The sequence below is a fragment of the Orcinus orca genome, chromosome 2 (assembly GCF_937001465.1).
Source record: "Orcinus orca chromosome 2, mOrcOrc1.1, whole genome shotgun sequence".
Lineage (NCBI taxonomy): Eukaryota > Metazoa > Chordata > Mammalia > Artiodactyla > Delphinidae > Orcinus > Orcinus orca.
The window spans coordinates 1,883,596-1,899,630 of record NC_064560.1 but is presented as its reverse complement, the minus strand read 5'-3'; the positions used below and the strand labels follow the sequence as shown (position 1 = coordinate 1,899,630).

At 37.6% G+C, this 16,035-nt stretch overlaps 1 long non-coding RNA gene across 1 annotated transcript in view; it reads right to left on the bottom strand.

The window, feature by feature from the left end:
• Nucleotides 1-11,387, bottom strand: part of LOC117196135 (uncharacterized) — a 91,349-nt gene extending 79,962 nt beyond the window's left edge. The window contains exon 1 of the long non-coding RNA XR_007475780.1: nt 10,754-11,387. This is a non-coding gene — a long non-coding RNA (uncharacterized LOC117196135). The remainder of the gene's footprint in view (nt 1-10,753) is intronic.
• Nucleotides 11,388-16,035: the final 4,648 nt, after the last annotated feature.

The following is a 16,035-nucleotide window of genomic DNA, read 5'->3' as shown; positions in this document are numbered from 1 at the left end:
TATGGTACTGGCACAAAAACAGAAATACAGATCAATGCAACAGGATAGAAAGCCCAGAGATAAATCCACACACCTATGGTCACCTTATTTTTTTTTTTTTTTTGCGGTATGCGGGCCTCTCACTGTTGTGGCTGCTCCCGTTGCAGAGCACAGGCTCTGGATGCGCAAGCCCAGCGGCCACAGCTCACAGGCCTACCCGCTCCACGACATGTGGGATCTTCCCAGACCGGGGCATGAACCCGTGTCCCCTGAATGAGCAGGTGGACTCTCAACCACTGTGCCACCAGGGAAGCCCCTGGTCACCTTATTATTGATAAATGAGGCAAGAATATACAATGGAGAAAAGACAGCCTCTTCAATAAGTGGTGCTGGGAAAACTGGACAGCTACATATAAAAGAATGAAATTAGAACACTCTCTAACACCATACACAAAAGTAAACTCAAAATGGGATTAAAGACCTAAATGTAAGACCAGACACTATAAAACTCTTAGAGGAAAACATAGGAAGAACACTCTATGACATAAATCACAGCAAGATCCTTTTAGACCCACCTCCTAGAGAAATGAAAATAAAAACAAAAATAAACACATGGGACCTAATGAAACTTAAAAGCTTTTGCACAGCAAAGGAAAATATAAACAAGACGAAAAGACAACCGTCAGAATGGGAGAAAATATTTACAAATGAAGCAACTGACAAAGGATTAATCTCCAAAATTTACAAGCAGCTCATGCAGCTCAATATCAAGAAAACAAACAACCCAATCCAAAACTGGGCAGAAGACCTAAATAGACATTTCTCCGAAGAAGATATACAGACTGCCAACAGACACATGAAAGGATGCTCAACATCACTAATCATTAGAGAAATGCAAATCTAAACTACAATGAGGTATCACCTGACACCAGTCAGAATGGCCATCATCAAAAAATCTACAAAGAATAAATGCTGGAGAGGGTGTGGAGAAAAGGGAACCCTCTTGCACTGTTGGTGGGAATGGAAATTGATACAGCCACTATGGAGAACAGTATGGAGGTTCCTTTAAAAAATCTAAAAATAGAACTACCATATGACCAAGCAATCCCACTACTGGGCATACACCCTGAGAAAACCATAATTCAAAAAGAGTCATGTACCACAATGTACATTGCAGCTCTATTTACAATAGCCAGGACATGGAAGCAACCTATGTGTCCATCGACAGATGAATGGATAAAGAAGATGTGGCACATATATACAACGGAATATTACTCAGCCCTAAAATGAAATGAAATTGAGTTATTTGTAGTGAGGTGGATGGACCTAGAGTCTGTCATACAGAGTGAAGTAAGTCAGAAAGAGAAAAACAAACACCATATGCTAACACATATATATGGAATCCAAAAAAAAAAAGGTTCTGAAGAACCTAGCAGCAGGACATGAATAAAGACGCAGACATTGAGAATGGAGTTGAGGACACGGGGAGGGGAAAGGTAAGCTGGGAGAAAGTGAGAGAGTGGCAATGGACATATATACACTACCAAATGTAAAATAGATAGCTAGTGGGAAGCAGCCACGTAGCACAGGGAGATCACCTCGGTGTTTTGTGACCATCTAGAGGGGTGGGATAGGGAAGGTGGGAGGGAGACACAAGAGGGAGGGGATACGGGGATATATGTATATGTATAGCTGATTCACTTTGTTATATAGCAGAAACTAACACACCATTGTACTCCAATAAAGATGTTAAAAAAAAATGTTAGCAAACTAGAAATGACAGGGAAATTCCTTGAAGAAACATTTGCATTTGATATGATTATCTACATAAGCAAATTAAGAGACCATCTAGGCAAGATATTTGTTTTTTTTTTAAATTATGGATACAAAATCAAATAAAATTAGTGTATTTGAACACCACGAACAATAAGTTAGGAAATGTAGTTTTAATGTCTTACTCCAAGTAGCTAACAAAAAATAACATTCCATAGAATAAATCTAACAAAAGATCTGTAAATGCTTTATGAGAACAAATTTCATACTTTATTGAAGGATATAAAGGAAGACCAGTTGGAGAGGTATACCACGTTCATGGATGGGATAATACACTATAATAAAGATGCAAATGTTGAAGGTTAATCTATACAATCAATATAATTTCAAAGATTTTTGTTCATAAAACTTGACAAACAGACCCTGATATTCACAAAGAAATGTTGAAGCCCAGAATAGGCAAGACAATTTTGAATAAGAACAGGGATGAAACACCTATAAGATGTGAAGACTGGTTATAAAACTTAATAAAAAAGTTGATTTGGTGAAGAAAGAGATAATTAGAAAAATGTAAAAAATAATTACAAAACCAATCCAGAATATGACAGACAATATTCACAATGAATAAAGCTAGAATACATAAGAAGCTCTTAAAATTAATAGGGAAGATACAAAACTGAGTAGAAAAATGGCAACAGCAATTTACACTAGAGGGAACACAAAATAACTATAAATATTTGGAAAATGTGCTTAGGGAACTGCAGGGTTTTTTTTTTTTTTTAAGCCGCATCATCAAACTCTCTTAAGTTTTTGTAGTAATGTGGAAATTTTGAATTTTTGTATTTCTGTAGGAGGGAAAGTTTTTACAATCACTTGGCAAAGGAATTTGGAGGTATCTGCTGCATTGCATTGTTCTCCCTGATCTCCACCCCCTACCCCCATACACACACATTTTAACATTTCTGAAATGCAGATCCATTTTACAATTGTTGGTGTCTTAAGATTTTGAATGATAGCATTTTGGGTACAACTTACATTAAATGTCCTCTCAGTTTTAATAAAATATGTAATAAAGTTGAAAAAAAGGATATATATAAAGTATATAAAGCTATAAGTAGATAGTAAGAATGTAATGAAGAAGATATTCATAGGACATTAGCAAGATGGCAGACTAGGAGGTCTCAATACTAGAACCCCCAAAAAACAACTACTAAAGTTTTTATCTTTGAGGTGTTCTTCGTCCTGCTTGTGTCCTACGAATCACTGTTTTGCTTTCTTCGATGTTAACAGGCTTCTCTCAGATATCTTGTGTACTATTTTCCTACTGCTGCACAAATTACCACAAATGTAGTGGCTTAAGACACCACAGATTTCTTAACTTACAGTTCCATCGTCAAAGACAGCAGTGCAGTACCTTCAAATACTTCTCCACCTGACCTCTGAATCCCTCATCACATCTTTTTTCCTCCTACTGACCCTTATGATTACATTGCGCCCACTTGGAAAATCCAGAATAATCTCAGGGCCTTTAACTTAATCACACCCACAAAGTCCCTTTAGCCATGTAAAGTGACATGTTCAGTTTCTGGGATTAGAACATAGACATAGTTGGGGCCTTTATTCAGAGCACAGCTATAACCTTTGATTCTTTACTGATGAGGATGATTACTCATATCAATCTTCACCCTTTGACTCCAGTCCTGAACAAAGATATTTACACTGTAAAGTGAATAAACAATAATTTAACTTTCACAAGGGAGGTTTTCCCTAATGTATTGATTTTCTATTACTGCATAACAAACTCCCACGAACTTAGCAGCTTGAAACAATATACATTGATTTTCTCAGTTTCTGTGGCTTGAGTCAGAAATCGATTTAACTGGTCCTCTTCTCAGTCTTAGAGTGCTAAAATCGATGTGTTGGCCAAGGTGTCATCTCACCTATGCTCAGGATGCTCTTAAAAGCCCCTACATTTGTTTATTATCTCACAGTTTCCTTGTGGCTGGGAACAAGGCCCCTGATTGCTTGCTGGCTGTTGGTGGGGACGGCTCTCAGCTCTTAGAAGCCACCCTCAGGTTCCAGCCACGTGGCCATGCACAATGAGACAGCTTACTTCTTCGAAGCCAGCAGAAATGTCTCTCTCCAGTCGGCTAGGAGTCATATCAGGTAATAATCACAGAACGATTCAACCATCACCTTCGCCATGTAACACAACCCAATCAAGGGACTGACTCACAGGTCTGATCACACTCAAGGAGAGGGGGTTACACAGGGGTGTCCTCCAGAGGGTGGGAATCTTGGGGCCATCATAGAACCCTGCCTACAACACCATGCATTAATTTTGAATCCTTCTTTTAGAAAAAGAAGTTAAAAATTTTTAAATGGAAGCTGAGCTCTTAAATTTTTCCTAGTACTATTTTTATTTCTTAATACCTTTAAAATCATGGGCTAAGAATGGGGGTGGGATAAGGGAAAGAAAGCAATGTTTATCGATTACCAAATACGTGCCAGGCACTGTGCGAGGTCCTCTACTTCCTCCATATCAGAGAAAAGAACTGCACTGAAACCGATGTACTGTAAGAAATGTGACCAAATCAAATATTGAGAGTGTTCTTAAGGCTTTTGTTTTGTTTTTGCGGTACGCGGGCCTCTCACTGCTGCGGCCCCTCCCGCTGCGGAGCACAGGCTCCGGACGCGCAGGCTCGGCGGCCGTGGCTCACGGGCCCAGCCGCTCCGCGGCATGTGGGATCCTCCCGGACCGGGGCACGAACCCGTGTCCCCTGCATCGGCAGGCGGACTCTCAACCACGGCGCCACCAGGGAAGCCCTCTTAAGGCTTTTAAGTACAGATAAGAAAATCAGACAATCATAACAAATGCCATTAAATTGATAGGCTAAAACTAGTATTTCAAAATTTTCCTAAATATGTGACCGGGTATGCTTTTGATGGTCTTGGATAACAAATACTCCACATTTTCCAGTGCAATGAACTTTTTATTTTTAAAGCAAAACAGATTTCATTGCACAGAATTTAAAACATACCATAGCTTATGTAACTAAATTTAATGGCCTAAAATATTTTCTCCTAAATCACGCTGCACATATTTTACTAATCTATGAATAAAATTTATTCCAGGATGGTACTGTACGTATTTAATCATAGTCAAATCTTTCTTCATCTAAAGATCAAATATAGCTAATATTGCTTAGAAAACGGAAACTACAGAGGGCTTTAGAATTAAGAAACATTTTAAACCACATTTAAATTCAAATACTACTTAACACAATTTTCACCCTGAAGCGTCGAGAAGTTTGAAGTACTGGCTTTGTTCAGAGCAACCAAGATAAAAACACCGAATTATTTTGCTTTTCAAAATGATTTTATTAAATATTTACACTTGAGTTAAGGTTTCTGGCAATATGGCAATGCTAGAAGACAAGTACCAAATTATAATTTGAAAACTAACTCAAAATTATGATAGCTATTTTTAATTGCTACCTCTCTGTTACCTAAACAAATATAGGCTGATAATATAGCCGAAAAACTACAAATATGAAATAGCTAAATATTAGAAAAATAACTTATAGAAAAGAAACACGAGTTATTTCACTGATGTAAAAATGCACTAAAATCTTGCGTTCATAAATAAGATACTCTAACAACATATGCCTAAAATTCAAAAGGGAACTCTATTATAAATCATAAAATTTCCAAGGGGTTTTTGGCCTAAAATGCTTTCATTCTTGGTCTCAGCCCAGATAAATATTTTGGAAAACTGGAAGAAAAATTGTATTTCACAGTTGTTTGAGGTGTCTGAACATGGTTGGAAAAAGAAGATATTTTCCCCATTCTTATTTGGGCACTTTGCCACTCATTCACACATGGCATAAATTTAAACTTTCAAATGGCATGGACAAAATCCTCTATGAGGAAATCACAATCCAGAAGTAAAAGCTGGAAATTTCTGATTTCTGAAGCCGAGCACAGAACAACACCTGCAGAACCTTGTTTCCTCAAGGGTGAACTAGGCTTTCACTTCAGCCAGGTGTCCGCACTGCTAGGTAAAGCCCAACTCAAGGCTTTTCGGCAACTGAGACATCATGTGAAAGCCCCTTAGAAGGAAGTAAACTAAATGAACAGTATACGTCATTCCTATAAAATTAAAAAAAAAAAAAAATATATATATATATATATATATATACACACACACACATATGGGATCAGAAGCTGGACTCAAAAAGAACTCAGTGGCTTCCAGTAATGGCAGTCTAGGCAGTACATACCAACTCTCTCTCTCTCTCTCAGCTGTCTTTGCAGCTGGGCAAGACAAAAAGCAGTTGCTTGAAAGCATCCAAATGCTATCAAGGCAGTGAAAACCTACAGGACTGCAGAGACGCAGACCTACACTAGGTGAGCCTAGCACGTGGGACTGCTTTCCCCACAGGGACGCCTGCGGATGAGGCAATCAGAGCTGAGCAGGGCTTTCAGAAGGATCGCAGGGAAAGGGAGCTCAGGACCTAACGAGGAGAAGGGGCCCCGCTGAGCCCTCCTGGCTTTGGGCGAGGCTAGAATCTGGAACTGAATCCAAATTCAAAATCTTAAGCCCCTTCTGGACCACAGTGATCCAGGATCATCAGTACTCCCACCCACCTTCCAGAAGCAAAAATAAATCCATTCTGAAGGGAAATCAACATCACCCTCCCTCAAGTAATCTATTTTCCACATACAATGTCAACACACAAAACACTACCAGTCAGGCATCCTAGAATAGAAGTCAGCATCATGAAACACAGAAGCAGACCAGATCATCAATCAACTTATCAGACAGACTTTATAAGAAAATCAAAGACAAGACTCAGAATTCTGTCAGAAAATTAGAAAAAATAATTTCAAATACCAGATAGAAATCCTAGAACTGAAAAAACAAAAACAAAAATAAAAACCCTACTGGAATTGAGAACTGAATGAATGGGTTTAAAAAATTAGACACCTCTAAAGAAAAAAACTGATGAGCTGTAATACAGATTAGAAATACCCACAATGAAGAGACAAAGATAGGAAAAAAACAGGAAAGAACATGATTGAAAGTTTTCTAAATCTGATAAATATTCTTATGTCATTAATGTTGAACAACTCCACAGCACAGAATCATATGTGCCAACAAAATCAGCACCGTCCGTGTTGTGGGAAACTCCCTAAGACAGATAACCCCGTATCTTCAATATATCGCAAAAGAAAAAGAGATGAAGTGTAAACCTAAGAATTCAAGAGACTTCAGAAACAGGTCAACCAATCACAACATGGGGACCGTAACTGGATCACAATTCAAACAAACAGTCTTGGGAAAAAACAACTGTGACATCCATAAGACAATGGAAACTTGAACTCTAAGTAGATATGAAGATACTAGAGAATTATTGTTTTGTTTGTTCTTCTTAGGTTTAATAATGATTTGTGATTATGTTAGAAGAAAGCTCTTATCTTTTGCCAGTAACTGACATATTTACAGATAAAATGATAGAATGACTGAAATATACTTAAAATAATACAGATTGGGTAAGTAAATGGGTTATATATTAAAGCAAATTTGCCACGAGTTAATTATTGAAACAGGTGATGGATTTATGCAAGTTCATTATACTTTTCAGTTTACTTTTGCCTGGGTTCAAAATTCTCCGTAATAATAATGTTTTATATAATTATCTGTAAGCTTGACCATCTTTATTACTTGTCCATTTTAACTGCTTCTATGATATAGCTTTGTTCTGCCTATTTCTTATACATTTGTGGAGCTCATTATTAGAAAAATTGGCCCTTTTTCCATTAGGATCAGAATTTTGGTTATGGCTGTTTTGTGGCATAGCTTTCCATTTTAAAGTAGTCAAATTTATCAATATATTCTTTTATAAATGCATGTCATCCTTGAAAAGGCACCCTTCCCTATCCCAAGTTCATAATATTCATCCAGGGTTTCTTTAGGACTTTATGATTTCACTTTCTTCCCCTCCACATTTAAATTCCAACCCACCTGGAGTTTATTTGGGTATTAGAGTGAGACTAGGATCAAACTATTTTTTTTCCAATAGCTACCAGTTGTCCCAACACTATTGAATAATCCATCTTTCTATTGATTTGAAATGTTGCCCTTTATCATATCACTGTAAATTCCCTTATATATCTTGAGTATATTTCTGTTACTGTTCCATTGGTTTGTCTATCTCAAACCAGTAGTATTATTTTAATTACCGTGCCTTATATTTTAATGTTATTTGTTGAATTTTTAAAAATTTTTTCTCCTATTTTTGTATGTTTATTCTTCCTCATACACTTCCAATGACTTTCAAGTTTCTTTAAAAAATTCTTAAAGAATTTTAATTGACTGCATCATCATTAATTGATACGTAGGCAAAACTGTTACCCTTACACTAAGCCTTTCTATCCAAGAACAGAAATCATTTTTCTGGCAATTCAAACCTTCCGTCTCTAGGTATGTCTCAATTTAGAGGGTCTGGTACATAGCAATCACGGGTAAATGTTTACTGAATGAATGACTCTGTTGTACCAGTATTTGGGGGATTAAGTGTCATTAGTAGAGAAGTTTGAAAACTTTCAGAAGTCAGTGGAGTTTATAAACAGAAGACATTTTGATGTTACAGAAAAGAATCCAGTGCTTTGTACTAATTAGAACCTTCAACTGGTATATGTTTTGTACACCTGATATTTAGAATGACCTTAAGCTCTGCACAGTTTCAAGGTATCTTTAGAACTGCAATAAACACATATAATTTAATGTTAATTTACCATAAAAGGTACTTTGACTCCTATTCCTTTGAAAATTGACAGTTTACATGGGTACACAGAAGAGGGAAAACAGTGGGTTGGGAAACTAGCTAATACATTATTGTATTAAGTTAGAAGAGAGGTAATGACATAAACTAAGCTAATGGCAACAGAAATAGAGAGATTAATTAAACAAGGTGAAAAAAAAAAGGAGTCTAAAAGGATCCCAGAGTCTGAGCTATGGTGGCAGAGAATAATGATACCAACAACAGAAATGAGCCAATTATGAGGTTAGCCAGTTTTGAGGAAGAAAATAATTTTAATTTAAAACAGGTTGAGGGACTTTCCAGGTGGTCCAGTGGTTAAGAATCCACCTTCCAATGCAGGGGACATGCGTTCGATCCCTGGTTGGGGAACTAAGATCCCACATGCCATGGAACAACTAAGCCTGCGCACTCTGGAGCCCGCACATCTCAACTACTGAGCCCGTGCACCACAACTAGAGAGAATCCTGCAACGAACAGCCCGCGTGCCGCAATGAAGACCCAGCACAGCCTAAATAAATAAATAAATAAATAAATAAATAAATAAATAAAAAAAACAGGTTGAATTGGAAGTAAAGCACAAAGTCCAGTGCACAATAATGATGAAGTTCTAGAGGTGGAACTAAAATAATCATTTGACAGTCCTATGTCCAGAGATGAGGATAAAGCTCTGGAAATCAGTGTTATATGAAAAATGTGTTCACTTGAACCCATCTTACCACTTAACAACAGATAAGTGAAGTACCACTGCTCACTGTTATTCTAGTCATCACTTTTTTAAAAAAGAAAGATATCAAAATATAAAAATATTTTGATCAAATAAAAAATATATGAAAAATGCTGTAATCCTCTGTTTTAAAAATTCCATTATATAAAGCTGAAGAAGACCCCTCAGTCCTGATAACTGAGCTTTACAACCAGTGATGCCAAGAATCTAGCAGGGAAACGCCAAAGATACTTGCTTTAGGTTTGATTAGAGAACTGGGGGGAAAGGGGACATTATCACATAAATCATAAACAAACAGTCCTTCTCAAATCACCAAAATCAACTGCTAAAGAAGAAACACAAGGTGAAGCTTGTGCTACTTTTAGACTGACAGGCGTATCTACAGAATTATAATACACATCTCACATGAAGTTAAAAAAAAAAAATCAGGCTTTGAGTTTCAAATTCCACTGCAAGACATCAGCCAGCTTCATAATCCACCTTTTACTCAGTTTTTGAGACAAAGAGATGTTAATGTTATTTCACACCACTCTCCAAGCCCACGTGTAAGTTTAGCAAAGATTAATTAAAACTCTAACCATTAGGCACCATTAATCTAAGCCAAGTACCAGTAACTCTGTAATAAGAAGCTTCAAGATGTATGACTTCCATTGTGCCTGACACGTTAATGAATTTGGTGACACAGAACATAACACAAACCTAATTTGTAATCTTTCATTAACTTGCTCCATTTTATTTGACGGCATCCATTGTAGTAAGTTTTCAATGTGTCATACTTCAAAATAAACCCAGAAAGTATCATTTATAATTTATATTTTTCATTATGTTGGACTTGCTCTATTCCAAATTAGGTATTTTACCATACTATGTATTCTTCACAGTGTAACATTTACTGTTTCAAATCCCATCTTTCCAATACTCTCTTTAAAACATCTCAGCACCCCATCCTAAAAGATGAGAAACTTTGCCGTGAAAAAAAAAAAAAAGTTTAAATGTATTCATCTGAAAGTAGACAGAAAAAGTGAATAATGACTTTAATCTAGTTTTGACCCCACTGAGCACTTAAAGCTGGGTGGATACACATACACACAGATAACATAAGGGATCGCATTTGAAATATAAAGAGTGTATTTTCAAAATAGTTTGTGGTGATTTATATATCCTGTATCATAGATATTTCTGATTAAAGATTCCACCTAAAATAGACATTTTCTGGGAGTTGCTCCATGGGAATTCCAGAGGAACATTGTAATGTTTATATTCGTTGGAATATGTATCCACAAGAAATTGAACTCAGCATGGAAACTAAAATAAGCCTTTCAAGTATTTAAAATAAAATTTCCAACATCATCCCAAGGTGAAAAGTGACTTCTGATCATGTTTTCATTCCTGTCCAAGTATATACTGCAAAGAATTTCTCATTAGGAAGGCTTTACATAAAATTACATACCATGACCTGATGATATTTCCTGATGATGGCTTTAAGCCACTTAAACTTTGCCTTCTTGTTAAATACTCTTCTGAGGTATATGAGAGTCAGCTCCTGGACCTGTGTGCAAAATTTAACAGCCAAATTTTATCTAACTCAATGATGGAACCTAAGGTACTCAAATTTGCTAAGAAAAAAGCAGCGGCGCTTGATAGCTACTTAGTATCAACAGATTAATCATCTAAAGTACTGCTTTAACTTTTATTACTCTCGTACACAAAAACCTTCAATGCTCTACCGCTGCAAATATACTCAACCTCCTTAACTCGCTGTCCTTCACCATCTTGCTCAACCTCGACTCTCTGAGTATCACAGCCAAAACCCCACCCCAGCCGGTAAGGCGGCCCGCACTCCAAACGCGCTTCGTCCTCCTGACTCCCATTTACACTGCCTTCTGCTCCCAGAATGACAATCCCTATGGCCCCTCCTTTGGTCTACAGGGATTACAGTTCCTTCAAGGCCTACCCTATTCTATTTGACGAACATCGGCCTCTTCTATCTCCGGTAGAAACAGTTTCTTCCTTGCTACAGCGTTTTGAATGTTCCCCTCCCACAACGGCTCCTGAAGGGGCTGAACCGAGACACTAGGACAGCTACTCACCAACTGAATACGGAACTCTGGAGAGTGGAGAAGAGAGCTGCTACCCGGACGTGCTGCGACTGCCTGGTGGCTCTTTCTGCGGGTTTTGCTGCAGATGTTCTCTGTGCAGGTTTAAATTATACATGTAAATGTGGCGTTTGCCTACTGTGGCAGCATCAGGCTGTAACGAATTGAATAGAGCTGTATGTCTAAGGCCAAGTGATTTCTAGGAACATGAAGTGACTTGAAACAGTCTAATTCTGGTCTCACCCTAGAGCAAAACAAAGAGCTAAGTAGTGAATGATCGCAGGAAGAAAGTCCAACTGCAACTGTTTTTATCCTCTCTTCTTCTCTATGATGACTGAAGGTCTGTGAATGAGACAGATTACGCGTTGTTTTCCTAGAATGTCTGGACAATTCTCTGATTTCCTAAAAATGGATAATAACTCCACGAATTAGCCTAGTGGGCTATAAAATCAGGAATGATGTATAATGAAATCAATCTGATTCAGGCAGGCTCACATCAAAGTTACTTTCACACAGAGAATAAAACTTATTGTTCATGAGAGTTAGTGGATGAAACCCTCATAATAGCTAGAAAAGAAAAACCTTGAAAAATTTTCCTTACCTTTATTGCTGCAGTTAGTTTTAACTAAGAAATGGCAATGACAAATAACTGCTGATTATCCCCTAAGATGTAATAAAAACTATCTTTTAAAAATTTGGCAAGTGATACAATGAACTTATGAAAAAACATAATACATTTGTTTGTAGTCATATGCAGTTTACTGGAATGAAAACTTCATGTTAAAAGATTAGTGTAGGGACTTCCCTGGTGGCACAGTGGTTAAGAATTCGCCTGCCAATGCAGGTGACACAGGTTCAATCCCTGGTTCGGGAAGATCCCACATGCCGCGAAGCAACTAAGCCCGGGCGCTTCAACTACTGAGCCTGCGCTCTAGAGCCTGTGCTCCGCAACAAGAGAAGCCACCACAATGAGAAGCCCGCACACCGCAACGAAGAGTAGCCCCCACTCGCCGCAACTAGAGAAAGCCCATGCGCAGCAATGAAGACCAAACACAGCCAAAAATAAATTAAAAAAATAAAAAGAAAAAAAAGATCAGTGTAGATTAAAACATCCTATAATTAAACCTCATTCTGAAAAGTAAAACAGACCTAGAGTGTCAAAGTTATTCTATAAATTACAAAAAAGAAAAGAAGTGCTAACACATATACATACTTTATGTGCTTAAATGACCATTTTAGACTTAACACCAACCAAAAAATGAAAATGTCCAATCAAATACCTGTGAACAGAAAAAAAAATCATTTCATTTAGAAACTCTTAAATATTTATGCTTTTTAAACCTCTTTTTAACTCTCAATACAGATTTCCGGCCCAACAGAATTAACCTAATTAAAAAACAAATGAAAAACGGCTTTTAATTTAAGGACACCGCCTGTATAGAAGAACACTGATGCCTGCCTGTTTGTTGGTTTCAGATGTGAAATCAAATAGCACGGCACATGGGCGCAGAACTTACTTGCTTCATGACAATTCTATCAATGAGTTTCCCATAACGCCCCAAGCAGAGCTCATTATCGTTTCTGACCTAAAATTTAGATGGGAAACTATTTTGAAAACCAGTACAAATGCTACATCTGTATTCTGAGTAGCAAGAATAATAATTCTATACCACAAACATTACAAACATGTGCTAAGTGCCAGGCCCATGACCTTGCACTTTCCTATGGGCCTCGCCTAACCTTCACAGCCATCTGGTGAAGGAGGCACTATTATCATCCCCATTTAACAGAAGAGAAAACTGGGGCCCAAAGCGGCTGAGTAATTCACCGTGAAGTCAGCTGGCTCAAGTGTGTATTTTCCAACTCTATATTTGCTGCATAAACTGAAAGTTACTCTACAGGGAATGTAATGGAAATAGTATTTCAATACATACCTATTCCCCACAGGGAGAAAGGAATTCTTAAAAGAGAAGTGAAGGAATATTGGCAATACCACATACTAGTAGAAAAAGGATTTTATTTTTGAAAACAGAAAAATTAACTAAGTAATATTTTTAAATACAGCGCACTAGTATTTTCATATATTTGGCTTAGAATACCTAGAATGTAGTAACTGAAGTGTCTGCGTTCATCTGTTTTAAAAACATGAACATTTTTGGAAATCAGTACCCATCTGTTTTTATTTATATGTGAATACGAGTACTTGGAAGAATACAAAAATAAAGAGTACTATCAAATTCTGCAGCTTTATTGTATTCATTGCCTACGTATGTACATACCTAGAAGTCCTTCTAAATGATTTACACCCAGAGACTGATGCAGATTTCAACAATGGTTTGATTGTAAAACTAATTTTTCCCACTTGCTTTGTATATTTTAACTGAAGCATATTCCAATCTTCTTTCACCTGTTCCCATGGCTGGCGTTTTAATACAGTGCCACTGGCTTTCAGACTGAAAACATCGCAGAATGTCAGACCAGTTTAAGGGGCCCAATGAGAAGATCATGAAAACAGAGACATCGGATGAAAGTGTGATCTGCCAGAATTTCACACCATTCTTCCAGGCAGTCCAGGGATTATCTTAGAGGCTAAAACCAGTTCTGAAAGCGAAGGAGCATCCATCATGCCTGAGTACTAACTGCTCTTTACCCATTGGTGGCTGTGGAATTTTCTGTACTCTCACTTTTTATGGATTCCAACAAGTTTTTAATTCTTTCACTTGCAGGCTTCTTTTTCTTCTTGGCAAGAGACATACTATTTGCTACAGAAGGTAGCAGCAGGGCTGCCAGCCCCCAGGGCTGATTATTTGATGGCGAAAGGCGATCTTTATCTTCCTGATGCAAAATCCAGGCACTTTCTCTGGCCAGATCTACAAATTTTTGCAGCTGACTTTGACTTACATTTTTGCTAATGTTGAGAGAAGTTTCAAAAGGATTCTGAATGTGCAGTGGAGAAGATTCAGGTTTGTTTTGTTCCCTTCCCTACAGATAATTACAAGGAAGACAAAGATGTATAAATATATGAAGGGCTCAGATATAAAAACTGTTTGGTTTAATAAAACGTCAAAAATGCATAAAATACCAGCATTAACTTTACAGAGTAAAGAGTTTCTTCCCCAAGGGGAGTGGGTATATATGCATGTTATGAGTTAGTGTATATGTGTGTGTGTACTTCTGACTGATTTTTTCCACTGTAGTTTTATGAATATTCTTTAGAGAAAAGTAAATTAGGTTTATGAGCTACGGATGATGATGTCACTGCTCTGATGAGAGGTATCTGGGCTGAGTCAACCAATAAAAGTATTTTTAAAATAACATAATATTTACCTAACAGAATAGAGCTGGGAAAGAAAAAAAATATGAAAAAGAAAAATGGCAGAAAACAAGATACAGTTATGTTTGAAACTTGCTAAAAACATACTTATTACAGTGGGAATAGAAGCACACAAAATCAGAAGCCTTAAATTAAATATAGTAATTAATGTTGCACAAATATGAAATGAGAAAGGAAGAGAAGGAACAAAGGATTATTCATTTAAAAACACTAGACGTTTCCCATCTACATTCCTAAAGATCCAACTTAAATAAGGCTCTGCCAGGTAAGACACAGAAATAAAAAGAAAAGCTAGAGCTCGAGTCACAGAAACATCAGTGATCCACTAGCCTATATAATCGTTTCCTCTTGCAAATGACACCACATGTATGACTCAGACACTGCAAAACCAGCAGTCAGGTCTCCAACGCGAGCAGCCCGTTAATTCCCTAACTCCTCTCAAGCCGCTGCCCCGCAGGGTCCTGCCTGACCACCATCCCCGAACCTTAAGGGGTAAGGGTGCAGAAAGGGTGAAGAACTCCCTATGCTCTGTGCCTTCTTCCTTCTAGACTGCAGTCCAGAGCGCTGGGCCTCTACCCTCTCCCAACCCCACACTTTCTTTCTTTTTTATTTGTTAAAAACAAGATCTCCATGAGCAGGATAAGGGTTAGGGAAGAATGAAAAAAGGAGAGTTGACGAAACAAAAACAATATCTGAGTATGTGCTTTATGAAGCCCGTCTTCTAAGGGCTGTAACCAGATACCTACATGCTGAGCAGAACAGACCCGGAGCGCCATCTCGAGTATTTCCCACGTGCAAACAAGTTTTGCTCAGGGTTTACTCTGATAGATTCTCTTTAGGGAAAATGTCTGTCATTCCAGCTACTCAGATGAACCCAAATCATAATTCACTTGCCTAAGTAATTTAAACCCTAAGGGTTCAAACTGAGGGAATCACTCACATCTATCTTTGGGACTAGGTATTCTGTTTCTTTCATAGAAACCCAAATCCAGTTTAAAGAGAACTATATGTAAAATCATGCTTTCTAAAAAACTTTCAGAATATATTCCACACTTTGAAGGACACCGTATTAGTAGTAAGTGACACAAAGTTACTTGGCCACGTGACAAAGGCAGAAGTTGAAAAGAGCTGGCCTTTGCTCCTCCAGACACTAGATGACTGATCTTAGCCAAGTCATGTAGCTCCACTAAGGTACCAGCTTTCTTATTACCGTCTATCACCATAGAGGTGACATGCAATGACATTTGTTACAGTGCTTTGAAAACTAAACTCGTTAAATATTAGTGCAGTAGAAGACCATGT